Raw genomic sequence first — 17,062 nt, 5'->3', positions numbered from 1 at the left:
GGGGGCTACACCCCACATTCTTTTGGCTTTTTTTTTTTTGGTTACTTTTGGCTCTGTGCTAAGGAATTACTCTTAGCAGAGCTTGGGTGAGCAATGTGATGATGGAAATTGAACCCCAGCTGGCCGGGTGTAAGGTAGGCACCCTATCCTATGTACCACCTCTCCAGCGCCAAATTCTGAGCCTCAAAATTTTGGATGCATCAAAATTAATTTATATTATGGATTAAATGCGTTTAGCCTGTGGGATCCTGACAGCCTCTTAACAGACTGAAAGTTTGAAGACACGACAGGAAGTTGCCAGGGCTACATAAATACTCCTACTCATAGTGATCACAGAAATACACAATTGACTGTCACTGTCCCGTTGCTCATCGATTTGTTCGAGTGGGCACCAGTAACGTCTCTGATTGAGAGACTTATTATTACTGTTTTTGGCATATCCAATACACCACGGGTAGCTTGCCAGGCTCTGCCGTTGGGGCGCGATACTTTCAGTAGTTTGCCGGGCTCTCTGAGAGGGGCAGAAGAATTGAACATGGATCAGCCACGTGAAAGGCGAATGCCCTACCGCTGTGCTATCGCTCCAGCCCTGACAACTGACTACTAGTCTAAAAACTGAATTCAATGTAATCAAAGTAAAGTGAAAGAAAAGTGAAATTTATCAGTTACACAGGCGGGGTGGGGGACTGGGGAGGTGGGGGGTAGAGGGCGAGGTATACTGTGATTCTTGGTGGTGGAATATGTGCACTGGTGAAGGGATGGGTGTTTGAGCATTGTATAACTGAGACTTAAACCTGAAAGCTTGGTAACTTTCCACATGGTGATTCAATACAAGAATAAAAAAATTAAAAAAATAAAATATAAAATAAAATAAAAACTGAATTCAAGTCCCCACAGTTTTTTGTCATCCTGAAAGCTGACTTTAACTTAAAACTATACTAAAACTAAAGCTTGCATATCTGTTCATCAAGTGCTGCTAAACAGGAATTTGTTTAGAAAGGATCTGTGCCAGTATGGTTCATGAAAGAAAATATGAAGAATCTTTTAGTTCACTAATCAAAGAAATTTTTACTGAGCCTTTACTATATGTCATATGATAGATATGATTGCACTGATAGTCCAAGACAGCTAATGAAATTTCCTCATGGGACTTACCATATACCATGATAATAGAAGAATGAAAATTAGGTAGTAAAAGAAATACATCTCTTTCCCTTTACCAATAAAGCATGTTGGAAAATCCTTAAATGAGGAAGCTCAGGAGTACTGCCCAGGATGAAGTTTAAGTTTGGACCAAAGCTGAAAAGTTTGAGACAAAGTATGCTCTTTTATGATGCTACTTTGTAAGGTCAGAGAACTATGTGACCTTACAAAGTGACCTTAAATCTCTCTTAAGTGATTTAAGTATAAACTATTTTGGGTGTATGTTTTGTGTGTGTGTGATGTATGAGAATTATGCTTCAGTTTCACCATTTTTGTAAACTTCTATTGTAGTATCTAATTCATCTCTGTATTCAACCTCAGTTAGGCTATTGGCACACTAGTTAAGTTTTGAAATTTGAATGACTTAGAAAATGTTAAGAGTCACCCTTCTGTTTATATTTTTAAAACAAAAGTTTGTTTTGTAGTCAAGAATAGTGCCAATGAATTATAGTCTTCAAAGGAGCAACTATGTCTGTTTGAATGTAATAAACCTCGTATTCCCCATCAGGAAACCCAATCCATGCACACAATTCAATAGGCTGATGTGGATATGAAGGGTTCTTGATTGAGAGGTTTGACATCATGAGATAAGAGAATATCTAGGTCCAGGACAACAGAAATGTATATGGGAAATTTCACAAAAGAAGTGTTTTCAGTATAACTATTCTATTTGGAAATTAAGTGATATAATTTTATTTATTTAAAACTTATTTAAAAAAGAATTTGATTGGTGATAAGGAAAATAGTTTGAGAAAACATTTTAGGAAATAGTTTTAAATATATATTTAAGGTATACACATACATGCATATCTATCTACCTATTTATTTATATATACGTCTGTATGTCTGTATACCTAAAACTAAGGATATTACTTCCTTTTGTCTTTCATTTAGAGTAAAGCTCATCATTTATCTCAAATAATATGTTTCTTGCTTAGGAAAACAAACCTTGTAAAATCATTAAGAAATATGCCTTTCGTATATCAATGAAATTTTCTGTTTTAGGATCCTATTGTGTCTTTCAATTTTATGCTATATTTTCCTTAGTTATAAGAGAAACTAGTCAGGCAGACCAGGAATGTATTGCCAAGGACATATTTCAAAACAACTCACTATTATCTGAAATTTCTGTGAATTTGTAACTAATATAATACTAGTTGAACTGGAGCTATAGCACAGTGGTAGGGTGTTTGCCTTTCACAAGGTTGACCGGGGTTCGGGTTCGATTCCTCCATCCCTCTCCAAGAGCCCGGCAAGTTACAGAGAGTATCCCACCCACATGGCACAGCCTGGCAAGCTACCCGTGGTGTATTCTATATGCCGAAAACAGTAACAATAAGTCTCACAATGGAGATGTTACTGGTGCCCACTCAAGCAAATCGATGAACAAAGGGAAGACAGTGCTACAACAGTGTTATGAAATTGAGAAATTGGGAAATTGAGATCCCGTTGCTCATTGATTTGTTCGAGCAGGCACCAGTAACGTCTCTCATTGAGAGACTTATTGTTACTGTTTTTGGCATATCCAATACGCACAGGTAGCTTGCCAGGCTCTGCTGTGTGGGCTCAATACTCTCGGTAGCTTGCCGGGTTCTCCAAGAGGGGCGGAGGAATCGAACTCGGGTCGGCCTAGTGAAAGGTGAACACCCAATCGCTGTGCTATCGCTCCAGCCCTACAACAGTGTTATAATACTAGTTAAAAGAATGTCGTCTGAAAGAGGAAATAACTGTATCATGTTGATTTGTTCGCCATAATACCAATGATTTCAAAATGAGAGTTTCAGTGCTGGAATTAATACTGGAGATGATTTCAGTTAAACATCAGAAGAAAAATCAGACCTAGGACTTGTAGTGGAATTTTATATGTCCTAAATGTACATTTCTAACTTATGTGAATTTCTGTTTTCTCTGGAGTTGTTCTCTACAGAGATCAGGGATCTTTCTGGAGTTCTCCATTGCACAGCTCTTGGAGGTACCGTTCACTTTGTGATTCAAATGAATATGGTACCTTAAGCTTATGCAGCAAATTGAAGCTGCCCAATCTCTTTTGCCCCAGCCTTGTTTTCTCACTGGTGGTGATGCATGGCTTTCTGTTCAAATGGAAAGTAAGAATGATCTCTGTGGCTTCGTTTTAATTTTAGCTGTTTTTGTCCAAGAATGCAAGAAACTGGAAAATGATCTGAAAACACAGGAATACTATATATATATATATATATATATATATATATATATATTCTAAATTTTAATTGCAGCACATGCAATAAAAATGCATAGTGCCCCGGAGAATAATGAACTGAGCAGTATGCATTGCAGCGTGATTGGCATTCAGGGTGTGAGTTGGCTCTGTTTTACCGTCTAGGCTGCAGCATTACCAGTACCTCAATTTGGCCCTACATATGTCCCCTCTGTTAAATTTTTTCTGGGGCCTGGCCCTTGATTCCAGCCGCCAATATCTGCAACCGAAGGGAATCAAGCAGCACTACGGTTCTGAAGCTATGATCAAGAAAGAACGAGAGAGAATTGAAAGCTTTCCATCTACGTTATTGGCAATGAGCAAGGAAAACAACTTAGACATACTTGTTAGAAGAGGGCTTACTTGGGTGGTTTAAAACCTCTGCCTGTCATTATCCATAGATAACCATGGTGGTTCAAATTTTAGAAGCCACATACAAATAATTCTGGGCAATGTTACAGGCATTCCATAAAACTGTTTTTCACTCGATCAGCTAAAACCAGAAAAATGCCAATTATTATTACTAGATTGAATGGTTTACATCAGAGAAGTGTGAGTGATTTTACTCAGGATCAATTTGCACTAAATGAATTCTGATAGTAAATGTGTATTTGAGAGATTAATCTTGTCTGTTGTTTGTTTTATGACACTTTTTAAAGCCAACCTTTTTTTTTTTTTGCTTTTTGGGTCACACCCGGCGATGCACAGGGGTCACTCCTGGCTCATGCACTCAGGAATCACCCCTGGCGGTGCTCAGGGGACCATATGGGATGCTGGGATTCGAACCCGGGTCGGCCGTGTGCAAGGCAAACGCCCTACCCGCTGTGCTATCACTCCAGCCCCTTAAAGCCAACCTTAAGGCTTAAGTCTTTTGGCTACCCTGATCCCCTCTTTAGTCCAAAAAGTTTGTCCATAACTTTAGAATGCATTAGAGATGAATGTGGAAGGTGAGAGAATCCCACTTGGAAGTTAGTTGGAAGTTAGTCAGACAGTAAGTCAGTGCCAGAACCCAAGGGAAGAGGCCAAAATTACCAACTCTAAGTCTGGGCTGTTTAATACCAGCAATGTCCTGTAGAGAGTAGACCATTACAATTCTAGGTTTATTTCATTATTTTGATCTTATCTTTAAATTTTGTTCAAAGCACTTTAGAAAGCTAATGGACTTTAAGATTCCTGCGCATATGTACATGCACACAACTATTGACCCAATAGTTCTATGAGGTAAGTTTGTAATTGACTCTGTTTCTTGGTTACGAAGGAAATTGGAGCAGCCGAGGCTAAGTGGTTAATCCGGTTAATCAGGTTACTGTGAGCAGGGCTGTGAAGCTGATATGTTGATGCAGGTAAAATTTCATTCTTCTCACTTGTAGAGGTTATGGGGCTTTCCTGGGTTTCCTTCTACAGTCAGACACAGGCATTTGAAAATTAATATACTATGTTGGAGTAACTCAGTTGAGGGCAAAGGCCACGTAAGTGGATAAGAGGTCCACATACTAGGAGATCACTTTGCGGGTACAAAATCACTGACTCTGGCATCTTTGATCCCTAGCCTAGCCTGTGTCATTGGATAAAGGGTTATCTTTGGATTTTTCTGTGTGGTCTCAGGTGGTGAAAACTCAGATGGGAGAAAGTTTCAGTTTGAACAATGCCACTTGAAGTGAGATCTTCCCATGTTACCCACTCAATCTCCTAGTTACAGTTAGTTGGAACCAGCAAAGAGAAATAAACTTGCTACTGCTGATGTTCACAAAAGTTTGATTTAAAAAAAATGTCTAACATCAGCAGACACACAAAAATCTTCCTTGCTTTGTAAAAGTTTGCAAAACAACCCTGGCGCTCAAATGAAGTGATGGTAGCCTCTCCCCCAGGTCTCCTCATTGGGGAATCAAAAAAATGCAGAAATGAATCGAAAAGACATTTCCACACAAACATAAAAATTAAAGTGCTGAAAGGAAAGGCAGAAACATGGCCAATCATCCCAGTGGAAAGGCTATTCAAGGAGTTTATGGGATATCTGCTTCCTATTGTGCCTTCTATGAAGTTTTTATTTTTTCGTAGTAATTTTTTAAATCACCAAGGTATATTCTCACCTCAGCAATATCTAAGAGCAGAAAAATAAATAAGTTTTCACTACCAGAATTTTACATCTAGGATCTGAAATAAGAATTATGATGATTTTTTTATTACTCCCCTTACTGTTACTTCTAACTATCTGATATTTCACTATTTCATACCAGGTGCTATCTTGCCAATTTACAATGATTGGTGATGGATAATGTCAAACCAAAGAGCGAACTTTTGTTCATTATGGTCTGGGTTTCTATCTCCATATATTTGCCTCTATCTACCTTTGTATTTTTGAAATCTCAAGTCTTGAAATGATACTTTCTGGAAATCCCAAGACAAGTAGACTTCTAATTTCCACCCTTCAGTCTTAACTGGTCCTACAAAGAAATAACAAGTACTATGGGATAACTCCTTATGTAACTTGAAAGCTGTGGCTTGCAGAAGTATAAAATTAGAAATTGAGTATAACACAATCATTGGATATATTTCTAGAGTATTCATTTCCCTCATGCTTAAAATGCAATTACTAGAGTAATTCTGAAACCTGACATCCCCTTTATCTCAACATTTAAACCTGTGTTGTTTCTGTAATACAGAGAAATGTTAGTCACTTTCAGCAACAATGATGTTTTAATGTGACTTCTCTTCTGGACAGTCTGTCATGTGAGAAACTGATTTGGTTGTAGTGTCTCATGGGCCGCTTGTAGACCAAACCTTTACCTTAATGTGGACCAAACCACTTCTGTAAAGAGCCCACATGAGCAATGACTGTGCTTGGCATTTGCCTACAAACAAGTTCACCCTTCCTAAAAAAATAGAATACTTTACCACAGAAAACTTGATTACTCGCAGAACAGACCTAATATCCAACACAGAGAAAAATGCAAAATTGCTTCTTTTATTTTCGCATTTTTCTACTATGCCAGAATGAATTACCCATTCCTCTATACACTTGGAAGGAAGAATGTCATACTGAAAAACTAACTTGATCTAAAAGGCGCTTATTACTTCCAAGTAATAATTATTTGGCAGTATTTCTTCATATCAGAGCAGAAAACTGTGCCCCTAAGTCAATTCTCCTGTAATCAAAATATGATTACATGTGGACAGTTCTGTGTACATGCCCTAGCAAGGCAGGGACCCCGAACTACTCTCCTTGTTGTCCTGCATTTCTTGCATTGTTGATATTCTCTGTGATCCCAACACAAGATTTGTGGAGGTGTCAGTTGCAAGATTCTCGGAGGAATAACTTTCCTTGCCCAACTTATTTTGTCTTTGGAAAAGTAGCAAGATCGATGCCAAAGCACAGTCAAGTTCACATAAGGATGAGAATGGAAATATCCTAGACTCAGGAAACATTGAAATGACTGTGTGGGTGGCTATATTAAATCACCCCCTTGTAGTCATTACTGTAGTTTTTATTTTCACTTACTCATCCTAACATTATTACTTATTCAGCCTAACATTATTACTAGTGCCACTATGTGAAATGCCCTCAAAGTTAATATGGGTATTTGAGCAGCGGTTTACACATTGTGTTTGGGGTCTCCTTTATACTTAGTTTCCATGAGAATGTTTTAGTAATGGGCTTAAAACATTTAGTAATGAGCTTAAAAAACTGAGTAGGCGCACATTTGTTTTGTGTGTGTGTGTACCTAACCATCAATTTGCTTTGGGATGGAAAGTGATATAGCCTGGTACTTGTGACACCTATTTATTTCCAGAACTTGCATAGAGTTATGTCTAATTTACTGAAATTGGTTTTGATCTCCAACCTTTCTCTCATCCTATTACTACCTGCAACACCTCTTTCAGTGCTACTACCTTTAGACCCTCAAGTAGTTGTAATAAACCTGAAAGAAATGGGTGGCCAGGTCTAATTTATTTCCAGCCTTATCAGTGCTAAGAGCATATTTAGTATAATAGGCCTCTGGCACTGGAGCAGAGATAGATACTACCCTACATATATTGTAAACAAATGACTAGATGGGGATCAATAGTTAATATTGGAAAATGAGAATTCTACCATCACTCACAGCTGAGCTCATTAGGCAATCTCGGGTCCCTCTGTTCTGGGCATTAACTTGAACTCTTCAGAGGATGATTGCTGGTCCTCTTTATCAGGGACACACCACAGGGTCATAGAGATGCTTGGGACTGTCACCACTCTTGCATTTTAAGGAACGGTGAGCCATGAAGAAGGGAAGGCTTGGCTTGAGCCCCACTTGGCAAAAATTCATTTTCAAAGTCTTTTGCAGAGAAAATGGAGACCTAAGTACAGTGTAATTTCATCTCTCTCTCTGCATGGCGGGTTATTCTCTCAACTACTGTAATTCTCGTGACTTTGACATGGTTATTGCTATTTTGACTGCTGCCGCTGTGGTAGCTGCTCTAAAATCTGAAGAGCGACCAGTTTGGACTAAACTTGTGTTTTCAAACTTAAACTGCTATCGAATCTACTGAATTGTCTGACTAGATGATGGAGATTTCAGTCCCTTCCCTGAAAGGAGATGAGAAATGAAACTTGTTTTACATCTGGGCTTAGGCGTGCATTACTTTAACAGAGGCACACACATGATTTGATATTTTCATCGATTAGAAGTATAAATTAAAGAGAACATAGCGACTGTTTGACTTCCTCAAACATTATGGTGATATCCTTGTGTAGGATCGATGCAATAATGAAAATGACTCAGCACTTTCCCTATGAACCCAATTTGTAAAAAAGCTTCATAATTTAGATATAGAACTGCAATAGGACAAAATCTGACCTGGCAAGGGCATGGGTACAGTGCTTTTTTTTTTTTTTGCCTCTAAAGCTTTTCTATTTTGTCTCCAAGGTTTCTGCTACCTAAAGATGTAAAATAAATGTGATTTTTAAGAAGAAATGGCTCCTAAAAATACATTAAATCAGAAAATAGATTTTGATCTTTTATTTTACTCTTTTTTTAGTTAAAAATCAGAAACCCCTGAATTCAGGACAGGAGCTATTAATCATAAAGGTAAATGGTAGAAGCGAAATAGCAAATCAGCCACACTGTCGAGGAGGGCCTTACCCTCTATTCGGGCTTTGTGTTCAGAGCACCCAGCTCCTAGGATTATGAATTTGACCATCTTGATAAACTTTGAAATTCAGTTTCTATGTTATTTTTCAACATGGAGATGATTGAATGGGCTTCACAATATAACACATTTACTTCTCCAGGTATTCAAAATGCTACATTCCAGTAGATGTTACATGCATGTTATTCTGCCATAAAGAGATTAAATAACATCAATAATTATTGAATGAAGATGGGGAGATATGGGCAAGGAAAACCTGCTCCATCTTTCTTTATTTCTTTCTTTCTTTCTTTCTTTCTTTCTTTCTTTCTTTCTTTCTTTCTTTCTTTCTTTCTTTCTTTCTTTCTTTCTTTCTTTCTTTCTTTCTTTCTTTCTTTCTTTCTTTCTTTCTCTCTCTCTTTTTCTTTCTTTCTCTCTCCCTCCTCCCTCCCTCCCTCCCTCCCTCCCTCCCTCCCTTCCTTCCTTCCTTCCTTCCTTCCTTCCTTCCTTCCTTCCTTCCTTCCTTCCTTCCTTCCTTCCTTCCTTCCTTCCCTCCTTCCTTCCTTTCTCTCCCTACCTTTTTTCTTTCCTTCATTCCTTTTCTTTTTCTTTTTTGTTTTTGTTTTTGTGTCACACCAAGCTATGCTCAAGGCTTACTCCTGGCTCTTCATTCAGGGATCATTTCTGCTGGTCTTGGGGAACCATATGGGGTGCCAGAGATCAAATCTAGACCAGCCTCATGCGAGTCAAGTGTCCTACCACTCTACTAATGCTCTAGAACTCATTTTTAAATTTAATTCTTTAGCCAGCTTTCTAAATTGTGATATGTCTCCACATATCTCCATGAAGCAAAATGGGAATGTGTCCACCTCTGTGCATAAGAAACGAGAATATTTCCAAATATAAAACCACTTTATCCTATAAATGTTCTAACTTGCATTTAGATATTCTTAGACACAATATAGTTATTATCTGGGCTGTGCATATGTGCAAGATAGTACAGTGGGTAAGGTTCTTACCTCAGCCCGGATTCAATCCCCAGCAACCCACATGGTCCCTTTAACACTGGCAGGGTCAACCCTGAGAACAGAGTCAGGAGGAAGCCCAGAGCACAGCTGGGAGTGGCCCCAAAGCAAACAAGAATTCCCCAAAGATTCCGACTAATTGATATAAATAAAATATATTGTTACAACTACAGAAATAAAAATACAAGTACAGAAATATACTTGGTTGAATACTTACATGCGTGATAATATTTAAAGAGCTTTAATTGTCTTTAGCTCTTTTAAAAATGACATGTGATAGGCACTATTTGAAAATAATTATAAAAATTATTAGAATTATGTTAATTCCATGGTTTTGAAAAACAAGATTATAACACCTTCAACACTATCAAAGAGCCTGACTCTTTTGCCCCTGTCCACCACTGTCCCTGTCACTTCTGGTCCACCTTTTTCTTCTTAGCCCACAACCCCCACCCACTTCTTGGTAATCTTGAGTTTACAATAAAATGCAAAGATTTGTCTGCACTCAATTACTGTCAATTCCCCACCTCCTTATTTTTTCTTTATTTGCTACAGGTAGGGCATTTGCCTTGCACGCGGGCGGCTGACCAGGGTTTGATTCCTCCATCCCTCTTGGAGAGCCCGGCAAGCTACTAAGAGTATCTTGCCCGCATGGCAAAGTCTTTCAGGCTACCTGTGGCATATTCGATATGCCAAAAACAGTAAAAAGTCTCACAATGGAGACGTTACTGGTGCCCGCTCAAACAAATCGATGAGCAAGGGAATGACAGTGACAGTGACAGTGACTACAGATGAGCCTGCGAGAGCGGGCGGGCTGTGGGCAGCTGCTTTGCGCGGGTCTTGGGGTCCTGCCACCACCCTCCCTCCACCAAGATGTCGGGAATCAATAAGTTGCCCACCAAGGAGACGCTGGGGGACAGTCCATCCAGAAGATCTTTACTGGGTGTATTTGAAGAAGATGCTACAGCTATTTCCAACTAGATGAACCAGTTGTATCAAGCTACGCATCGGATTTATGATGCACAGAATGAATTAAGAGCAGCAACACACCTGACTTCAAAGCTTTTCCAAGAATATGAAAAACAGCGTTTTCCACTAGGGGGTGATGTTGAAGTCATGAGCTCTACTTTGCAAGAATTTTTGAAAGTTATAGATGAACTTAGCTCTTGTCATGCGGTACTTTCAACACAGCTCGGGGATGCCATGATGTCTCCTATTACCCAGTTTAAAGAAAGAGACCTAAAAGAAATATTGACATTAAAGAAAATGAATGTTTCAGATTGCTAGTAATGATCATGATACTATAATTAACAGATAGAGCCAATTATCAAAAAAAAAAAAGAGGGAAAATGACAAGTCCTCTGGCAAGCTACCTTTGGCGTACTCTGTATGCCAAACACAGTAACAACCACAGTCCTCATTCTCCTGGTCCTAAAAGAGCCCCTAATACGCCACTGGGCTACACTAGCACACGACAGGGATGAATGGAGATGTTACTGGCACCTGCTCGAGCAAATCGATGAACAACAGGATGACAGTGATACTACAAATGAGTGAGACTGTCCAGTATTTTTTCCCTCCCCATTGTCTTATTTTGTTTAACTTTTCCCCCACCTCTAGTGCCTTACAAATAGCAGCAAACTACAGGATTCTGTCTTATAACCAGGTAGTATTCCATTGTGTATATATGCAACAATTTCTTCATTTGGTCATCTCTTGTTAGTTATTTGGATTGTTTTCATATCCTGACTATTGTGCTTAGTGTTGCAATGAACATAAATGTGCATTGACCTTTTACATAAATGTTTTTGTTTTTTTGGGGAATGAATACCAATAAATAGAATAGAAATGGAATGGAAATTTTTTTAAAAGATGGAATGAACTTTTTAAAAAGAAGTCTCCATACTCTTTATCCTAGAGGTTGAACCAGACAGTGTTTCCCACTCATGGTGAAAGCGTGTTACTTGCATCATTGCCAGCACTGTTTTTAAGTCTTTTTTGATATGTGTCATTTTCACTGATATGAGACAGTCTTGTTTTGATTTGCATTTCACTGAAAACAAGTGGCAATAAAGCTTTCTCTTTTCTGGACTCACTGACAGGATTGACTGATAGTATGTCCTCTTCACCTCTGCTCTCCATTTTTTATTTTTATTTTAGGCACTGTGATTTACATAACTGTTAGTGATAGGGTTTCAGGCATAACACATTCCAAGCACCACACCCCACACAGCACAAGATTCCCTCCATCATTGTCCCAGTGTCCCTCTTCCTTGGCCTGTTCCTCCAATGCTCCTCCCTCACACCCACATGGTAAGCTTCCTACTAGAGATCAGTTCTCAGTTTCTGTTGCCTTTGGGAATTTGTGGGATTGTTTATTTTTTATTGTTGTTAAGCTTTGCAGATGCTTTATATACTGATAACACACACACACACACACACACACACACACACACATATATATATATATATATATATATATATTTGTTAGTCTTTGATATAGCACTGCACTGTAGCACTGTCATCCCATTGTTTATTGATTTGTTCAAGCGGGCCACAAGTAACATCTCCATTGTGAGACTTGTTGTTACTGTTTTTGGCATACCAAATACACCATGGGTAGCTTGCCAGGCTTTGCTGTGCAGGCGGATACTCTCTGTAGCTTGCCAGACTCTCTGAGAGGGACGAAGGAATCAAACCCGGGTTGGCCACATGCAAGGCAAACGCCTTACCCGATGTGGTATCACTCCAGTATAGTCTTCAATGTATGGTGTGCAAACATTTTTGTTCTTAAATTTTAGCCTGAGTTTCTTTTTCTGTAAGAACTTCACAGTGTGATGCATTTTTAATTTTTAATTTCGTCATTTTTGCCAGTGGAGCTGAATCATCGAAAGCACCTGAGGTGTGTAACCTTGAGAGTTGTGTCTATTTTTCCCTCGATGTATTTTATGAATTCTGGTCCAATATCAAGGTCTTTAATCTACTTTGAATTAACTTGTGTGTATGAGGTGGATTTATTTTTATTTTAACATGTGACTAATTTTCCCAACACTATTTTTTTTTTTAATTTATTTATTTTTAATTAGAGAATCACCGTGAGGGTACAGTTACAGATTTATACACTTCTGTGCTCACACTTCCCTCATACAAAGTTTGGGAACCCATCCCTTCACCAGTGCCCATTCTCCACCACCCGTAAACCCAGTGTCCCTCCCACCCTCCCCAATCCCATCTCCCCCCCACCCCACCCTGCCACTGTGGCAAGGCATTCCCTTCTGCTTTCTCTCTCTAATTAGCTGTTGTGGTTTGCAACAAAGGTGTTGAGTGGCCGCTGTGCTCAGTCTCTAGCCCTCATTCAGCCCGCAACTCCCTTCCCCCACATGGCCTTCGACTGCAATGTAGTTGGTGATCGCTTCTCTGAGTTGACCTTTCCCCGGAACGTGAGGCCAGCCTCGAAGCCATGGAGTCAACCTCCTGGTACTTATTTCTACAGTTCTTGGGTGTTAGTCTCCCACTCTGTTGTTCTATATACCATAGATGAGTGCAATCTTTCTATGTCTGTCTCTCTCTTTCTGACTCATTTCACTCAGCATGAAACTTTTCATGCCCATCCACTTAACTACAAAATTCTTGACCTCCTTTTTTCTAACAGCTGCATAGTATTCCATTGTATAGATGTACCAAAGTTTCCTCAACCAGTCATCCGTTCTGGGGCATTCGGGTTTTTTCCAGATTCTGGCTATTGTAAACAGTGCTGCGATGAACATACATGTGCAGATGTTGTTTCGATTGTACTTTTTTGCCTCTCTGGGATATATTCCCAGCAGTGGTATTGCTGGGTCAAATGGGAATTCAATATCTAATTTTTTGAGAGTCGTCCAAATTGTTTTCCAGAAGGGCTGAACCAGTCGGCATTCCCACCAGCAGTGAAGAAGGGTCCCTTTCTCCCCACATCCTCTCCAACAGCGGTTGCTTTTGTTCTTTTGGATGTGTGCTAGTCTCTGTGGTGTGAGGTGGTATCTCAAAGTTGTTTTGATCTGCATCTCTCTGATGATTAGTGATGTAGAGCACTTTTTCATGTGCCTTTTGGCCATTCGTATTTCTTCCTTGGTAAAGTTTCTGTTCATTTCTTTGCCCCATTTTTTGATGGGGTTGGATGTTTTCTTCTTGTAGAGCTCAACCAGTGCTTTATATACCATTGATATCAACCCCTTATCTGACGGGTATTGTGTAAATATCCTTTCCCATTCTGTGGATAGTCTTTGTATTCTGGTCACTGTATCTCTTGCGGTGCAGAAGCTTTTTAGTTTAATGTAGTCCCATTTGTTGATCTCTGTTTTTACTAGATTGCTTAGTTCCGTGTCACCTTTGAAGATACCCTTATCTTCAATATCGTGGAGGGTTTCGCCGACCTTGTCTTCAATGTACCTTATGGTTTGTGGTCTAATGTTGAGGTCTTTAATCCATTTTGATCTGACTTTTGTGCATGGTGTCAGGTCAAGGTCTAAACCCATTTTTTTGCATGTGGTTGTCCAGTTGTGCCAGCACCATTTGTTAAAGAGGCTTTCCTTGCTCCACTTCACTTCTCTTGCTCCCTTATCAAAGATTAGATGGTCATACATTTGGGGTTGTGTGTAGGGATATTCCACCCTGTTCCATTGGTCTACGGCTCTGCCTTTGTTCCAGTACCATGCTGTTTTAATTGTTACTGCTTTGTAGTAAAGTTTGAGGTTGGGGATGGTGATGCCTCCCATCATCTTTTTCCCAAGAATTGTTTTAGCTATCCTTGGACGTTTGTTATTCCATATGAATTTTAGGATTGCTTGATCCATTTCTTTGAAGAATGTCATGGGTATATTTATAGGGATCGCATTGAATCTGTATAATGCTTTAGGGAGTATTGCCATTTTGACAACATTGATTCTCCCTATCCACGAGCAGGGTATATGTTTCCATTTCCTCATGTCCTCTTTGATTTCATGGAGTAGCGTTATGTAGTTTTCTTTGTAAAGGTCTTTTACTTCCTTGGTTAAGCTGATTCCGAGGTACCTGATTTTCTGGGGCACGATTGTGAATGGGATTGCTTTTTTCATGTCCCTTTCCTCTGCCTCATTGTTTGCATATATGAAGGCCATGGATTTTTGGGTATTGATTTTGTAGCCTGCAACTTTACTGTATAAGTCTATTGTTTCTAAGAGTTTCTTAGTAGAGGTTTTAGGCTTCTCTAGATATAGTATCATGTCGTCTGCAAATAGTGAGAGTTTGATTTCTTCCCTTCCTATCTGGATGCCCTTAATCTCTTTTTCTTGTCTAATAGCTATCGCAAGTACTTCCAGTACTATATTGAAGAGGAGTGGTGAGAGTGGGCATCCTTGTCTTGTGCCTGATCTCAGAGGAAAGGCCCTTAGTTTTTCCCCGTTGAGGATAATGCTTGCCGTAGGCTTGTGATAGATGGCTTCGACTATCTTGAGGAAAGTTCCTCCAAACCCCATTTTGGCGAGGGTTTTCATCATGAAAGGATGTTGGATCTTGTCAAATGCTTTCTCTGCATCTATTGATATGATCATATGGTTTTTATCTTTCCTTTTGTTGATATGCTGGATTATGTTGATTGATTTCCGAATGTTAAACCATCCTTGCATCCCTGGGATGAATCCCACTTGGTCGTGGTGTATGATCTTTTTGATGAGTTGTTGGATCCTATTTGCTAGTATTTCCCAACACTATTTTTTAAAGGGGTTTTCTATGCTTCACTTCATGCACTAAGATTCTTTGTTCTAAATTAACTGTCCAAATATCTGAAGGTTTCTCTCGAATTATAAGTTTGATTTTATTGATTTGAGTGTCTATCCATATTATAATACCAGACTATTTTATTTTTTTATAGCTTTATAATATAATTTAAAATCATATCATACCTTCCCTACCTCTTTCAGAATTGCTTTGGATACTTTGGAAATTTTATGATTCCATACAAATGTTAGTAACATTTGTTATAATTTCTTAAAGAATGATATTGGTAGTTTTATGGGGATTGTTTTTAATCTGTATAACACTGTGTAAGGTGGTAATTTTAACAATGTTAATTTTTCAAATCCGTGAACACTATGTTTCTATTTCCAGATGTTCTCTACTGTTTCTTTCAAGTTAGGCAGTATTTGTTTTTTTTGTTTAATCTTATCTAATATATGAGAACTCTGAGGCAGATAAAGGTTTATAAAGTATGTTCTTACCACACCCCTTTTGTGTTTCAGAGGGCATAGTTTTGAATGAGAAGTGAAACGTTTCATTCAAAGAAGTGAAGAGATTTGTTTTTAACAACCCTTCTGAACCATCACTGACAGTTAATCCTCATGTTATTGACTGACTCTTCTCTCATAGCAGATGATCTACTTCAGCCACATTCCACTGATGGATTGAGAGTATGGTAGTGTCAGGGGGAATGAGTTATTCCTGCAAATGTTTCTTAGAACACCACTTAGCAAAGGCAATTTAAGGGATAGATGTTGACAGGGTATTCCAGGCTCAGACACACCAAGGAACAGCTATGCACACTTCATCTTTAAAAAAAAACAATAATGAATGACATATTTTTTCAAATAATTCTGAATATAATTAATTTTAAGTCCAGGAATTTTCAGACTCACTTTCTAAATAAACAACGTTTCCAATCCCAAGTATCATAATGCCATATATATGTGTATATATATAAACATGTGTGTATATATATATATGTATTGAAAACACATGCCTACCTTCATCAGGTCCCCCTACCTCTTAGGCTTCAAGTTCATTGATTTTCTCTGTTCTCAAAGAAATCTCTGACCTTAGTATGACTAAAAGACCTCATAGGTAACAGGGATTTTCGTTTTTTTTTTTTTTTATTTTTGGGTCACACCCGGCAATGTACAGGGGTTACTCCTGGCTCACGCACTCTTGAGTCACTCCTGTTGGTGCTCAGTGGACCATTTGGGATGCTTGGAATCAAACCTGGGTCAGCTGTGTGCAAAGCAAATGCCCTCCCCGAAGTACTATCGCTCCAGTCTCCACAGGGATTTTCTAGCAGAATAGCATATTGGGTAAGATGAAGCCTTTTTATGAACATAGTGTAAACAGAAGTGATAAGAAAATAATGATTTCTTCATTTATTTACAGTCAAAAACATGAGTCCTTCCCTGCTCACAGGCATGTCTAAACAAAGCCGTTCATATATGTTGTGTAGCCCTGTTCTGTGCTTGGCATTTCTAAGAAATGGTAAAATCGGTCAGCGTGCCTTGGCTCTGACACTAGCATCAAGAAATAAAATATTTTTTGTTTATTTTCCTTTTTTCTCATTTTGCTTTCAGTTAAGAATGTATGATAGCCATCTCTAACAAATTTAGCTTGATGATCAAATGTTCTGGTTCTATTAAAGAGCTCTGTAAAGTGATGTCTTTTGTCTGAAGAGAACAGGATGTTTAGAGCACATTAAACAGAAGGGTACTAGCTGGGC

The 17,062-nt window shown here is 38.8% G+C and overlaps 1 protein-coding gene across 1 annotated transcript in view; it reads right to left on the bottom strand.

Moving 5' to 3' along the window:
- Positions 1-17,062, bottom strand: part of VWC2L (von Willebrand factor C domain containing 2 like) — a 181,002-nt gene that overhangs the window by 50,411 nt on the left and 113,529 nt on the right. The gene's annotated exons all lie outside the window — the stretch shown is intronic.

Source organism: Sorex araneus, chromosome X, assembly GCF_027595985.1.
Source record: "Sorex araneus isolate mSorAra2 chromosome X, mSorAra2.pri, whole genome shotgun sequence".
NCBI lineage: Eukaryota > Metazoa > Chordata > Mammalia > Eulipotyphla > Soricidae > Sorex > Sorex araneus.
Note: the sequence above shows the minus strand (reverse complement) of the source record. Positions and strands in the feature narration are given on the sequence as shown.